The sequence below is a fragment of the Amia ocellicauda genome, chromosome 19, assembly GCF_036373705.1.
Source record: "Amia ocellicauda isolate fAmiCal2 chromosome 19, fAmiCal2.hap1, whole genome shotgun sequence".
NCBI classification, from domain to species: domain Eukaryota; kingdom Metazoa; phylum Chordata; class Actinopteri; order Amiiformes; family Amiidae; genus Amia; species Amia ocellicauda.
The window spans coordinates 6,117,435-6,132,040 of NC_089868.1; positions in this window are offsets into that span (position 1 = coordinate 6,117,435).

Sequence of the window (14,606 nt, forward strand, 5' to 3'; positions counted from 1 at the left end):
TTCTTGAAACCAAGTCAGTTCTGACCTGAAACAACTGGATATGTGGTAAAATTGCATTTGTAAGCATATGTAATGTAGTTAAGCCATCTAACCTTACAGAATGAAGATATTGCAAAACCATCCAAATCAAGCTTATCTCAGCCTGAAATTCTCCCACACTATATTAAAGGACATTATCTCTAATAGGTGAAGAATTTACATGTGTATTAGCAAGATAAGATTACAATTCATCAACTTCTTGAAACCAAGTCAGTTCTGACCTGAAACAACTAGATATGATGTAAAATTGCATTTGTAAGCATATGTAATGTAGTTAAGCACATCTAACCTTACAGAATGAAGATATTGCAAAACCATCCAAATCAAGCTTATCTCAGCCTGAAATACTCCCACACTATAGTAAAGGACATTATCTCTAATAGGTGAAGAGTTTACGTGTATTAGCAAGAAAACATAACAATTCTTCAACTTCTTGAAACCAAGTCAGTTCTGACCTAAAACAACAAGATATTTTGTAAAATTGCATTTGTAAGCATATGTAATGGAGTTAAGCACATCAAACCTTACAGAATGAAGATATTGCAAAACCATCCAAATCAAGCTTATGTCATTCTGAATAACTCCCACACTATAGTAAAGAGCATTATCTCTAATAGGTGAAGAGTTTACATGTGTATTAGCAAGAAAAAAATACAATTCTTAAAATTCTTGAAACCAAGTCAGTTCTGACCTGAAACAACAAGATATGACGTAAAATTGCATTTGTAAGCATATGTAATGTAGTTAAGCACATCTCACCTTACAGAATGAAGATATTGCAAAACCATCCAAATCAAGCTTATCTAAGCCTGAAATACTCCCAAACTATAGTAAAGGGCATTATCTCTAATAGGTGAAGAGTTTACATGTGTATTAGCAAGAAAACAATACATTTCCTAAATTCTTGAAACCAAGTCAGTTCTGACCTGAAACAACAAGATATGTTGTAAAATTGCATTCGTAAGCATATTTAATGTAGTTAAGCACATCTTACCTTACAGAATGAAGATATTGCAAAACCATCCAAATCAAGCTTCTCTCAGCCTCATTTGATCCTACACTATACTTAAGGGCATTATCTCTAATAGGTGAAGAGTTTACATGTGTATTAGCAAGATAAGATTACAATTCTACAACTTCTTGAAACCAAGTCAGTTCTGACCTGAAACAACAAGATATGAGGTAAAATTGCATTTGTAAGCATATGTAATGTAGTTAAGCACATCTCACCTTTCAGAATGAAGATATTGCAAAACCATCCAAATCAAGCTTATCTCAGCCTGAAATACTCCCAAACTATAGTAAAGGGCATTATCTCTAATAGGTGAAGAGTTTACATGTGTATTAGCAAGAGAACAATACAATTTTTAAAATTCTTGAAACCAAGTCAGTTCTGACCTGAAACAACAAGATATGTGGTAAAATTGCATTTGTAAGCATATGTAATGTAGTTAAGCACATCTTACCTTACAGAATGAAGCTATTGCAAAACCATCCAAATCAAGCTTCTCTCAGCCTCATTTGTTCCTACACTATAATTAAGGGCATTATCTCTAATAGGTGAAGAGTTTACATGTGTATTAGTAAGATAAGAATACAATTCATCAACTTCTTGAAACCAAGTCAGTTCTGACCTGAAACAACTAGATATGTGGTAAAATTGCATTTGTAAGCATATGTAATGTAGTTAAGCACATCTAACCTTACAGAATGAAGATATTGCTAAACCATCCAAATCAAGCTCCTCTCAGCCTCATTTGTTCCTACACTATTCTTAAGGGCATTATCTCTAATTGGTGAAGAGTTTACGTGTATTAGCAAGAAAACATAACAATTCTTCAACTTCTTGAAACCAAGTCAGTTCTGACATAAAACAACAAGATATTTTGTAAAATTGCATTTGTAAGCATATGTAATGGAGTTAAGCACATCAAACCTTACAGAATGAAGATATTGCAAAACCATCCAAATCAAGCTTATGTCATTCTGAATAACTCCCACACTATAGTAAAGAGCATTATCTCTAATAGGTGAAGAGTTTACATGTGTATTAGCAAGAAAAAAATACAATTCTTAAAATTCTTGAAACCAAGTCAGTTCTGACCTGAAACAACAAGATATGACGTAAAATTGCATTTGTAAGCATATGTAATGTAGTTAAGCACATCTCACCTTACAGAATGAAGATATTGCAAAACCATCCAAATCAAGCTTATCTAAGCCTGAAATACTCCCAAACTATAGTAAAGGGCATTATCTCTAATAGGTGAAGAGTTTACATGTGTATTAGCAAGAAAACAATACATTTCCTAAATTCTTGAAACCAAGTCAGTTCTGACCTGAAACAACAAGATATGTTGTAAAATTGCATTCGTAAGCATATTTAATGTAGTTAAGCACATCTTACCTTACAGAATGAAGATATTGCAAAACCATCCAAATCAAGCTTCTCTCAGCCTCATTTGATCCTACACTATACTTAAGGGCATTATCTTTAATAGGTGAAGAGTTTACATGTGTATTAGCAAGATAAGATTACAATTCTACAACTTCTTGAAACCAAGTCAGTTCTGACCTGAAACAACAAGATATGAGGTAAAATTGCATTTGTAAGCATATGTAATGTAGTTAAGCACATCTCACCTTTCAGAATGAAGATATTGCAAAACCATCCAAATCAAGCTTATCTCAGCCTGAAATACTCCCAAACTATAGTAAAGGGCATTATCTCTAATAGGTGAAGAGTTTACATGTGTATTAGCAAGAGAACAATACAATTTTTAAAATTCTTGAAACCAAGTCAGTTCTGACCTGAAACAACAAGATATGTGGTAAAATTGCATTTGTAAGCATATGTAATGTAGTTAAGCACATCTTACCTTACAGAATGAAGATATTGCAAAACCATCCAAATCAAGCTTCTCTCAGCCTCATTTGTTCCTACACTATACTTAAGGGCATTATCTCTTATTGGTGAACAGTTTACATGTGTATTAGCAAGAAAACATTACAATTCATCAACTTCTTGTAACCAAGTCAGTTCTAACCAGAAACAACAAGATATGTTGTAAAATTGCATTTGTAAGCAAATGTAATGTAGTTAAGCACATTAAACCTTACAGAATTAAGATATTGCAAAACCATCCAAATCAAGCTTATCTCAGCCTGAAATACTCCCATACTAGATTTAAGGACATTATCTCTAATAGGTGAAGAGTTTACGTGTATTAGCAAGAAAACATAACAATTCATCAACTTCTTGAAACCAAGTCAGTTCTGACCTGAAACAACAAGATATGAGGTAAAATTGCATTTGTAAGCATATGTAATGTAGTTAAGCACATCTCACCTTTCAGAATGAAGATATTGCAAAACCATCCAAATCAAGCTTATCTCAGCCTGAAATACTCCCAAACTATAGTAAAGGGCATTATCTCTAATAGGTGAAGAGTTTACATGTGTATTAGCAAGAGAACAATACAATTTTTAAAATTCTTGAAACCAAGTCAGTTCTGACCTGAAACAACAAGATATGTGGTAAAATTGCATTTGTAAGCATATGTAATGTAGTTAAGCACATCTTACCTTACAGAATGAAGATATTGCAAAACCATCCAAATCAAGCTTCTCTCAGCCTCATTTGTTCCTACACTATACTTAAGGGCATTATCTCTTATTGGTGAACAGTTTACATGTGTATTAGCAAGAAATTATTACAATTCATCAACTTCTTGAAACCAAGTCAGTTCTAACCAGAAACAACAAGATATGTTGTAAAATTGCATTTGTAAGCAAATGTAATGTAGTTAAGCACATTAAACCTTACAGAATTAAGATATTGCAAAACCATCCAAATCAAGCTTATCTCAGCCTGAAATACTCCCATACTAGATTTAAGGACATTATCTCTAATAGGTGAAGAGTTTACGTGTATTAGCAAGAAAACATAACAATTCATCAACTTCTTGAAACCAAGTCAGTTCTGACCTGAAACAACAAGATATGAGGTAAAATTGCATTTGTAAGCATATGTAATGTAGTTAAGCACATCTCACCTTTCAGAATGAAGATATTGCAAAACCATCCAAATCAAGCTTATCTCAGCCTGAAATACTCCCAAACTATAGTAAAGGGCATTATCTCTAATAGGTGAAGAGTTTACATGTGTATTAGCAAGAGAACAATACAATTTTTAAAATTCTTGAAACCAAGTCAGTTCTGACCTGAAACAACAAGATATGTGGTAAAATTGCATTTGTAAGCATATGTAATGTAGTTAAGCACATCTTACCTTACAGAATGAAGATATTGCAAAACCATCCAAATCAAGCTTCTCTCAGCCTCATTTGTTCCTACACTATACTTAAGGGCATTATCTCTTATTGGTGAACAGTTTACATGTGTATGTTAGCAAGAAAACATTACAATTCATCAACTTCTTGAAACCAAGTCAGTTCTAACCAGAAACAACAAGATATGTTGTAAAATTGCATTTGTAAGCAATTGTAATGTAGTCAAGCACATCTCACCTTACAGAATGAAGATATTGCAAAACCATCCAAATCAAGCTTCTCTCAGCCTCATTTGTTCCTACACTATAATTAAGGGCATTATCTCTAATAGGTGAAGAGTTTACATGTGTATTAGCAAGATAAGATTACAATTCATCAACTTCTTGAAACCAAGTCAGTTCTGACCTGAAACAACTAGATATGTGGTAAAATTGCATTTGTAAGCATATGTAATGTAGTTAAGCACATCTAACCTTACAGAATGAAGATATTGCTAAACCATCCAAATCAAGCTTCTCTCAGCCTCATTTGTTCCTACACTATACTTAAGGGCATTATCTCTTATTGCTGAACAGTTTACATGTGTATTAGCAAGAAAACATTACAATTCATCAACTTCTTGAAACCAAGTCAGTTCTGACCAGAAACAACAAGATATGTTGTAAAATTGCATTTGTAAGCATATGTAATGTAGTTAAGCACATTTAACTTTACAGAATGAAGATATTGCAAAACCATCCAAATCAAGCATCTCTCAGCCTCATTTGTTCCTACACTGTACTTTAGGGCATTATCTCTAATAGGTGAAGAGTTTACATGTGTATTAGCAAGAAAACAATACAATTCTTAAAATTCTTGAAACCAAGTCAGCTCTGACCTGAAACAACAAGATATGTTGTAAAATTGAATTTGTAAGCATATGTAATGTAGTTAAGCCATCTAACCTTACAGAATGAAGATATTGCAAAACCATCCAAATCACGCTTATGTCATTCTGAATAACTCCCACACTATAGTAAAGAGCATTATCTCTAATAGGTGAAGAGTTTACATGTGTATTAGCAAGAAAACAATACAATTCTTAAAATTCTTGAAACCAAGTCAGTTCTGACCTGAAACAACAAGATATGTTGTAAAATTGCATTTGTAAGCATATGTAATGTAGTTAAACACATTTAACTTTACAGAATGAAGATATTGCAAAACCATCCAAATCAAGCATCTCTCAGCCTCATTTGTTCCTACACTGTACTTTAGGGCATTATCTCTAATAGGTGAAGAGTTTACATGTGTATAGCAAGATAAGATTACAATTCATCAACTTCTTGAAACCAAGTCAGTTCTGACCTGAAACAACAAGATATGTTGTAAAATTGAATTTGTAAGCATATGTAATGTAGTTAAGCCATCTAACCTTACAGAATGAAGATATTGCAAAACCATCCAAATCAAGCTTATCTCAGCCTGAAATACTCCCACACTATAGTAAAGGACATTATCTCTAATAGGTGAAGAGTTTACGTGTATTAGCAAGAAAACATAACAATTCTTCAACTTCTTGAAACCAAGTCAGTTCTGACCTAAAACAACAAGATATTTTGTAAAATTGCATTTGTAAGCATATGTAATGGAGTTAAGCACATTTAACTTTACAGAATGAAGATATTGCAAAACCATCCAAATCAAGCATCTCTCAGCCTCATTTGTTCCTACACTGTACTTTAGGGCATTATCTCTAATAGGTGAAGAGTTTACATGTGTATTAGCAAGATAAGATTACAATTCATCAACTTCTTGAAACCAAGTCAGTTCTGACCTGAAACAACAAGATATGTTGTAAAATTGAATTTGTAAGCATATGTAATGTAGTTAAGCCATCTAACCTTACAGAAAGAAGATATTGCAAAACCATCCAAATCAAGCTTATCTCAGCCTGAAATACTCCCACACTATAGTAAAGGACATTATCTCTAATAGGTGAAGAGTTTACGTGTATTAGCAAGAAAACATAACAATTCTTCAACTTCTTGAAACCAAGTCAGTTCTGACCTAAAACAACAAGATATGTTGTAAAATTGCATTTGTAAGCATATGTAATGTAGTTAAGCACATCTCACCTTACAGAATGAAGATATTGCAAAACCATCCAAATCAAGCTTCTCTCAGCCTCATTTGTTCCTACACTATACTTAAGGGCATTATCTCTAATAGGTGAAGAGTTTACATGTGTATTAGCAAGAAAAAAATACAATTCTTAAAATTCTTGAAACCAAGTCAGTTCTGACCTGAAACAACAAGATATGATGTAAAATTGCATTTGTAAGCATATATAATGTAGTTAAGCACATCTTACCTTACAGAATGAAGATATTGCAAAACCATCCAAATCAAGCTTATCTCAGCCTGAAATACTCCCAAACTATAGTAAAGGGCATTATCTCTAATAGGTGAAGAGTTTACATGTGTATTAGCAAGAAAACAATACAATTCTTAAAATTCTTGAAACCAAGTCAGTTCTGACCTGAAACAACAAGATATGTTGTAAAATTGCATTTGTAAGCATATGTAATGTAGTTAAGCACATTTAACTTTACAGAATGAAGATATTGCAAAACCATCCAAATCAAGCATCTCTCAGCCTCATTTGTTCCTACACTGTACTTTAGGGCATTATCTCTAATAGGTGAAGACTTTACATGTGTATTAGCAAGATAAGATTACAATTCATCAACTTCTTGAAACCAAGTCAGTTCTGACCTGAAACAACAAGATATGTTGTAAAATTGAATTTGTAAGCATATGTAATGTAGTTAAGCCATCTAACCTTACAGAATGAAGACATTGCAAAACCATCCAAATCAAGCTTATCTCAGCCTGAAATACTCCCACACTATAGTAAAGGACATTATCTCTAATAGGTGAAGAGTTTACGTGTATTAGCAAGAAAACATAACAATTCTTCAACTTCTTGAAACCAAGTCAGTTCTGACCTAAAACAACAAGATATTTTGTAAAATTGCATTTGTATGCATATGTAATGGAGTTAAGCACATTTAACTTTACAGAATTAAGATATTGCAAAACCATCCAAATCAAGCTTATCTCAGCCTGAAATACTCCCATACTAGATTTAAGGACATTATCTCTAATAGGTGAAGAGTTTACGTGTATTAGCAAGAAAACATAACAATTCATCAACTTCTTGAAACCAAGTCAGTTCTGACCTAAAACAACAAGATATGTTGTAAAATTGCATTTGTAAGCATATGTAATGTAGTTAAGCACATCAAACCTTACAGAATGAAGATATTGCAAAACCATCCAAATCAAGCTTATGTCAGCCTGAATAACTCCCACACTATAGTAAGGAGCATTATCTCTAATAGGTGAAGAGTTTACATGTGTATTAGCAAGAAAAAAATACAATTCTTAAAATTCTTGAAAACAAGTCAGTTCTGACCTGAAACAACAAGATATGATGTAAAAATGCATTTGTAAGCATATGTAATGTAGTTAAGCACATCTAACCTTACAGAATGAAGATATTGCAAAACCATCCAAATCAAGCTCCTCTCAGCCTCATTTGTTCCTACACTATTCTTAAGGGCATTATCTCTAATAGGTGAAGAGTTTACATGTGTATTAGCAAGAAAACAATACAATTCTTAAAATTCTTGAAACCAAGTCAGTTCTGACCTGAAACAACAAGATATGTTGTAAAATTGCATTTGTAAGCATATGTAATGTAGTAAAGCACATTTAACTTTACAGAATGAAGATATTGCAAAACCATCCAAATCAAGCATCTCTCAGCCTCATTTGTTCCTACACTGTACTTTAGGGCATTATCTCTAATAGGTGAAGACTTTACATGTGTATTAGCAAGATAAGATTACAATTCATCAACTTCTTGAAACCAAGTCAGTTCTGACCTGAAACAACAAGATATGTTGTAAAATTGAATTTGTAAGCATATGTAATGTAGTTAAGCCATCTAACCTTACAGAATGAAGACATTGCAAAACCATCCAAATCAAGCTTATCTCAGCCTGAAATACTCCCACACTATAGTAAAGGACATTATCTCTAATAGGTGAAGAGTTTACGTGTATTAGCAAGAAAACATAACAATTCTTCAACTTCTTGAAACCAAGTCAGTTCTGACCTAAAACAACAAGATATTTTGTAAAATTGCATTTGTATGCATATGTAATGGAGTTAAGCACATTTAACTTTACAGAATTAAGATATTGCAAAACCATCCAAATCAAGCTTATCTCAGCCTGAAATACTCCCATACTAGATTTAAGGACATTATCTCTAATAGGTGAAGAGTTTACGTGTATTAGCAAGAAAACATAACAATTCATCAACTTCTTGAAACCAAGTCAGTTCTGACCTAAAACAACAAGATATGTTGTAAAATTGCATTTGTAAGCATATGTAATGTAGTTAAGCACATCAAACCTTACAGAATGAAGATATTGCAAAACCATCCAAATCAAGCTTATGTCAGCCTGAATAACTCCCACACTATAGTAAGGAGCATTATCTCTAATAGGTGAAGAGTTTACATGTGTATTAGCAAGAAAAAAATACAATTCTTAAAATTCTTGAAACCAAGTCAGTTCTGACCTGAAACAACAAGATATGATGTAAAAATGCATTTGTAAGCATATGTAATGTAGTTAAGCACATCTAACCTTACAGAATGAAGATATTGCAAAACCATCCAAATCAAGCTCCTCTCAGCCTCATTTGTTCCTACACTATTCTTAAGGGCATTATCTCTAATTGGTGAAGAGTTTACATGTGTATTAGCAAGAAAACAATACAATTCTTAAAATTCTTGAAACCAAGTCAGTTCTGACCTGAAACAACAAGATATGTTGTAAAATTGCATTTGTAAGCATATGTATTGTAGTTAAGCACATTTAACTTTACAGAATGAAGATATTGCAAAACCATCCAAATCAAGCATCTCTCAGCCTCATTTGTTCCTACACTGTACTTTAGGGCATTATCTCTAATAGGTGAAGAGTTTACATGTGTATTAAGCAAGAAAACATTACAATTCATCAACTTCTTGAAACCAAGTCAGTTCTAACCAGAAACAACAAGATATGTTGTAAAATTGCATTTGTAAGCATATGTAATGTAGTTAAGCACATCTCACCTTACAGAATGAAGATATTGCAAAACCATCCAAATCAAGCTTCTCTCAGCCTCATTTGTTCCTACACTATAATTAAGGGCATTATCTCTAATAGGTGAAGAGTTTACATGTGTATTAGCAAGATAAGATTACAATTCATCAACTTCTTAAAACCAAGTCAGTTCTGACCTGAAACAACTAGATATGTGGTAAAATTGCATTTGTAAGCATATGTAATGTAGTTAAGCACATCTAACCTTACAGAATGAAGATATTGCTAAACCATCCAAATCAAGCTCCTCTCAGCCTCATTTGTTCCTACACTATTCTTAAGGGCATTATCTCTAATAGGTGAAGAGTTTACATGTGTATTAGCAAGAAAACAATACAATTCTTAAAATTCTTGAAACCAAGTCAGCTCTGACCTGAAACAACAAGATATGTTGTAAAATTGAATTTGTAAGCATATGTAATGTAGTTAAGCCATCTAACCTTACAGAATGAAGATATTGCAAAACCATCCAAATCAAGCTTATCTCAGCCTGAAATACTCCCACACTATAGTAAAGGACATTATCTCTAATAGGTGAAGAGTTTACGTGTATTAGCAAGAAAACATAACAATTCTTCAACTTCTTGAAACCAAGTCAGTTCTGACCTAAAACAACAAGATATTTTGTAAAATTGCATTTGTAAGCATATGTAATGGAGTTAAGCACATCAAACCTTACAGAATGAAGATATTGCAAAACCATCCAAATCACGCTTATGTCATTCTGAATAACTCCCACACTATAGTAAAGAGCATTATCTCTAATAGGTGAAGAGTTTACATGTGTATTAGCAAGAAAACAATACAATTCTTAAGATTCTTGAAACCAAGTCAGTTCTGACCTGAAACAACAAGATATGTTGTAAAATTGCATTTGTAAGCATATGTAATGTAGTTAAGCACATTTAACTTTACAGAATGAAGATATTGCAAAACCATCCAAATCAAGCATCTCTCAGCCTCATTTGTTCCTACACTGTACTTTAGGGCATTATCTCTAATAGGTGAAGAGTTTACATGTGTATAGCAAGATAAGATTACAATTCATCAACTTCTTGAAACCAAGTCAGTTCTGACCTGAAACAACAAGATATGTTGTAAAATTGAATTTGTAAGCATATGTAATGTAGTTAAGCCATCTAACCTTACAGAATGAAGATATTGCAAAACCATCCAAATCAAGCTTATCTCAGCCTGAAATACTCCCACACTATAGTAAAGGACATTATCTCTAATAGGTGAAGAGTTTACGTGTATTAGCAAGAAAACATAACAATTCTTCAACTTCTTGAAACCAAATCAGTTCTGACCTAAAACAACAAGATATTTTGTAAAATTGCATTTGTAAGCATATGTAATGGAGTTAAGCACATTTAACTTTACAGAATGAAGATATTGCAAAACCATCCAAATCAAGCATCTCTCAGCCTCATTTGTTCCTACACTGTACTTTAGGGCATTATCTCTAATAGGTGAAGAGTTTACATGTGTATTAGCAAGATAAGATTACAATTCATCAACTTCTTGAAACCAAGTCAGTTCTGACCTGAAACAACAAGATATGTTGTAAAATTGAATTTGTAAGCATATGTAATGTAGTTAAGCCATCTAACCTTACAGAATGAAGATATTGCAAAACCATCCAAATCAAGCTTATCTCAGCCTGAAATACTCCCACACTATAGTAAAGGACATTATCTCTAATACGTGAAGAGTTTACGTGTATTAGCAAGAAAACATAACAATTCTTCAACTTCTTGAAACCAAGTCAGTTCTGACCTAAAACAACAAGATATGTTGTAAAATTGCATTTGTAAGCATATGTAATGTAGTTAAGCACATCTCACCTTACAGAATGAAGATATTGCAAAACCATCCAAATCAAGCTTCTCTCAGCCTCATTTGTTCCTACACTATACTTAAGGGCATTATCTCTAATAGGTGAAGAGTTTACATGTGTATTAGCAAGAAAAAAATACAATTCTTAAAATTCTTGAAACCAAGTCAGTTCTGACCTGAAACAACAAGATATGATGTAAAATTGCATTTGTAAGCATATATAATGTAGTTAAGCACATCTTACCTTACAGAATGAAGATATTGCAAAACCATCCAAATCAAGCTTATCTCAGCCTGAAATACTCCCAAACTATAGTAAAGGGCATTATCTCTAATAGGTGAAGAGTTTACATGTGTATTAGCAAGAAAACATTACAATTCATCAACTTCTTGAAACCAAGTCAGTTCTGACCTGAAACAACAAGATATGTGGTAAAATTGCATTTGTAAGCATATATAATGTAGTTAAGCACATCTTACCTTACAGAATGAAGATATTGCAAAACAATCCAAATCAAGCTTCTCTCAGCCTCATTTGTTCCTACACTATACTTAAGGGCATTATCTCTTATTGGTGAACAGTTTACATGTGTATTAGCAAGAAAACATTACAATTCATCAACTTCTTGAAACCAAGTCAGTTCTAACCAGAAACAACAAGATATGTTGTGAAATTGCATTTGTAAGCAAATGTAATGTAGTTAAGCACATTAAACCTTACAGAATTAAGATATTGCTAAACCATCCAAATCAAGCTCCTCTCAGCCTCATTTGTTCCTACACAATTCTTAAGGGCATTATCTCTAATACGTGAAGAGTTTACATGTGTATTAGCAAGAAAACAATACAATTCTTAAAATTCTTGAAACCAAGTCAGTTCTGACCTGAAACAACAAGATATGTTGTAAAATTGCATTTGTAAGCATATGTAATGTAGTTAAGCCATCTAACCTCACAGAATGAAGATATTGCAAAACCATCCAAATCAAGCTTATCTCAGCCTTAAATACTCCCACACTATAGTAAAGGACAATATCTCTAATAGGTGAAGAGTTTACATGTAATTGCAAGAAAACATAACAATTCATCAACTTCTTGAAACCAAGTCAGTTCTGACCTAAAACAACAAGATATGTTGTAAAATTGCATTTGTAAGCATATGTAATGGAGTTAAGCACATCAAACCTTACAGAATGAAGATATTGCAAAACCATCCAAATCACGCTTATGTCATTCTGAATAACTCCCACACTATAGTAAAGAGCATTATCTCTAATAGGTGAAGAGTTTACATGTGTATTAGCAAGAAAACAATACAATTCTTAAAATTCTTGAAACCAAGTCAGTTCTGACCTGAAACAACAAGATATGTTGTAAAATTGCATTTGTAAGCATATGTAATGTAGTTAAGCACATTTAACTTTACAGAATGAAGATATTGCAAAACCATCCAAATCAAGCATCTCTCAGCCTCATTTGTTCCTACACTGTACTTTAGGGCATTATCTCTAATAGGTGAAGAGTTTACATTTGTATAGCAAGATAAGATTACAATTCATCAACTTCTTGAAACCAAGTCAGTTCTGACCTGAAACAACAAGATATGTTGTAAAATTGAATTTGTAAGCATATGTAATGTAGTTAAGCCATCTAACCTTACAGAATGAAGATATTGCAAAACCATCCAAATCAAGCTTATCTCAGCCTGAAATACTCCCACACTATAGTAAAGGACATTATCTCTAATAGGTGAAGAGTTTACGTGTATTAGCAAGAAAACATAACAATTCTTCAACTTCTTGAAACCAAGTCAGTTCTGACCTAAAACAACAAGATATTTTGTAAAATTGCATTTGTAAGCATATGTAATGGAGTTAAGCACATTTAACTTTATAGAATGAAGATATTGCAAAACCATCCAAATCAAGCATCTCTCAGCCTCATTTGTTCCTACACTGTACTTTAGGGCATTATCTCTAATTGGTGAAGAGTTTACATGTGTATTAGCAAGATAAGATTACAATTCATCAACTTCTTGAAACCAAGTCAGTTCTGACCTGAAACAACAAGATATGTTGTAAAATTGAATTTGTAAGCATATGTAATGTAGTTAAGCCATCTAACCTTACAGAATGAAGATATTGCAAAACCATCCAAATCAAGCTTATCTCAGCCTGAAATACTCCCACACTATAGTAAAGGACAATATCTCTAATAGGTGAAGAGTTTACGTGTATTAGCAAGAAAACATAACAATTCTTCAACTTCTTGAAACCAAGTCAGTTCTGACCTAAAACAACAAGATATGTTGTAAAATTGCATTTGTAAGCATATGTAATGTAGTTAAGCACATCTCACCTTACAGAATGAAGATATTGCAAAACCATCCAAATCAAGCTTCTCTCAGCCTCATTTGTTCCTACACTATACTTAAGGGCATTATCTCTAATAGGTGAAGAGTTTACATGTGTATTAGCAAGAAAAAAATACAATTCTTAAAATTCTTGAAACCAAGTCAGTTCTGACCTGAAACAACAAGATATGATGTAAAATTGCATTTGTAAGCATATATAATGTAGTTAAGCACATCTTACCTCACAGAATGAAGATATTGCAAAACCATCCAAATCAAGCTTATCTCAGCCTGAAATACTCCCAAACTATAGTAAAGGGCATTATCTCTAATAGGTGAAGAGTTTACATGTGTATTAGCAAGAAAACATTACAATTCATCAACTTCTTGAAACCAAGTCAGTTCTGACCTGAAACAACAAGATATGTGGTAAAATTGCATTTGTAAGCATATATAATGTAGTTAAGCACATCTTACCTTACAGAATGAAGATATTGCAAAACCATCCAAATCAAGCTTCTCTCAGCCTCATTTGTTCCTACACTATACTTAAGGGCATTATCTCTTATTGGTGAACAGTTTACATGTGTATTAGCAAGAAAACATTACAATTCATCAACTTCTTGAAACCAAGTCAGTTCTAACCAGAAACAACAAGATATGTTGTGAAATTGCATTTGTAAGCAAATGTAATGTAGTTAAGCACATTAAACCTTACAGAATTAAGATATTGCTAAACCATCCAAATCAAGCTCCTCTCAGCCTCATTTGTTCCTACACAATTCTTAAGGGCATTATCTCTAATAGGTGAAGAGTTTACATGTGTATTAGCAAGAAAACAATACAATTCTTAAAATTCTTGAAACCAAGTCAGTT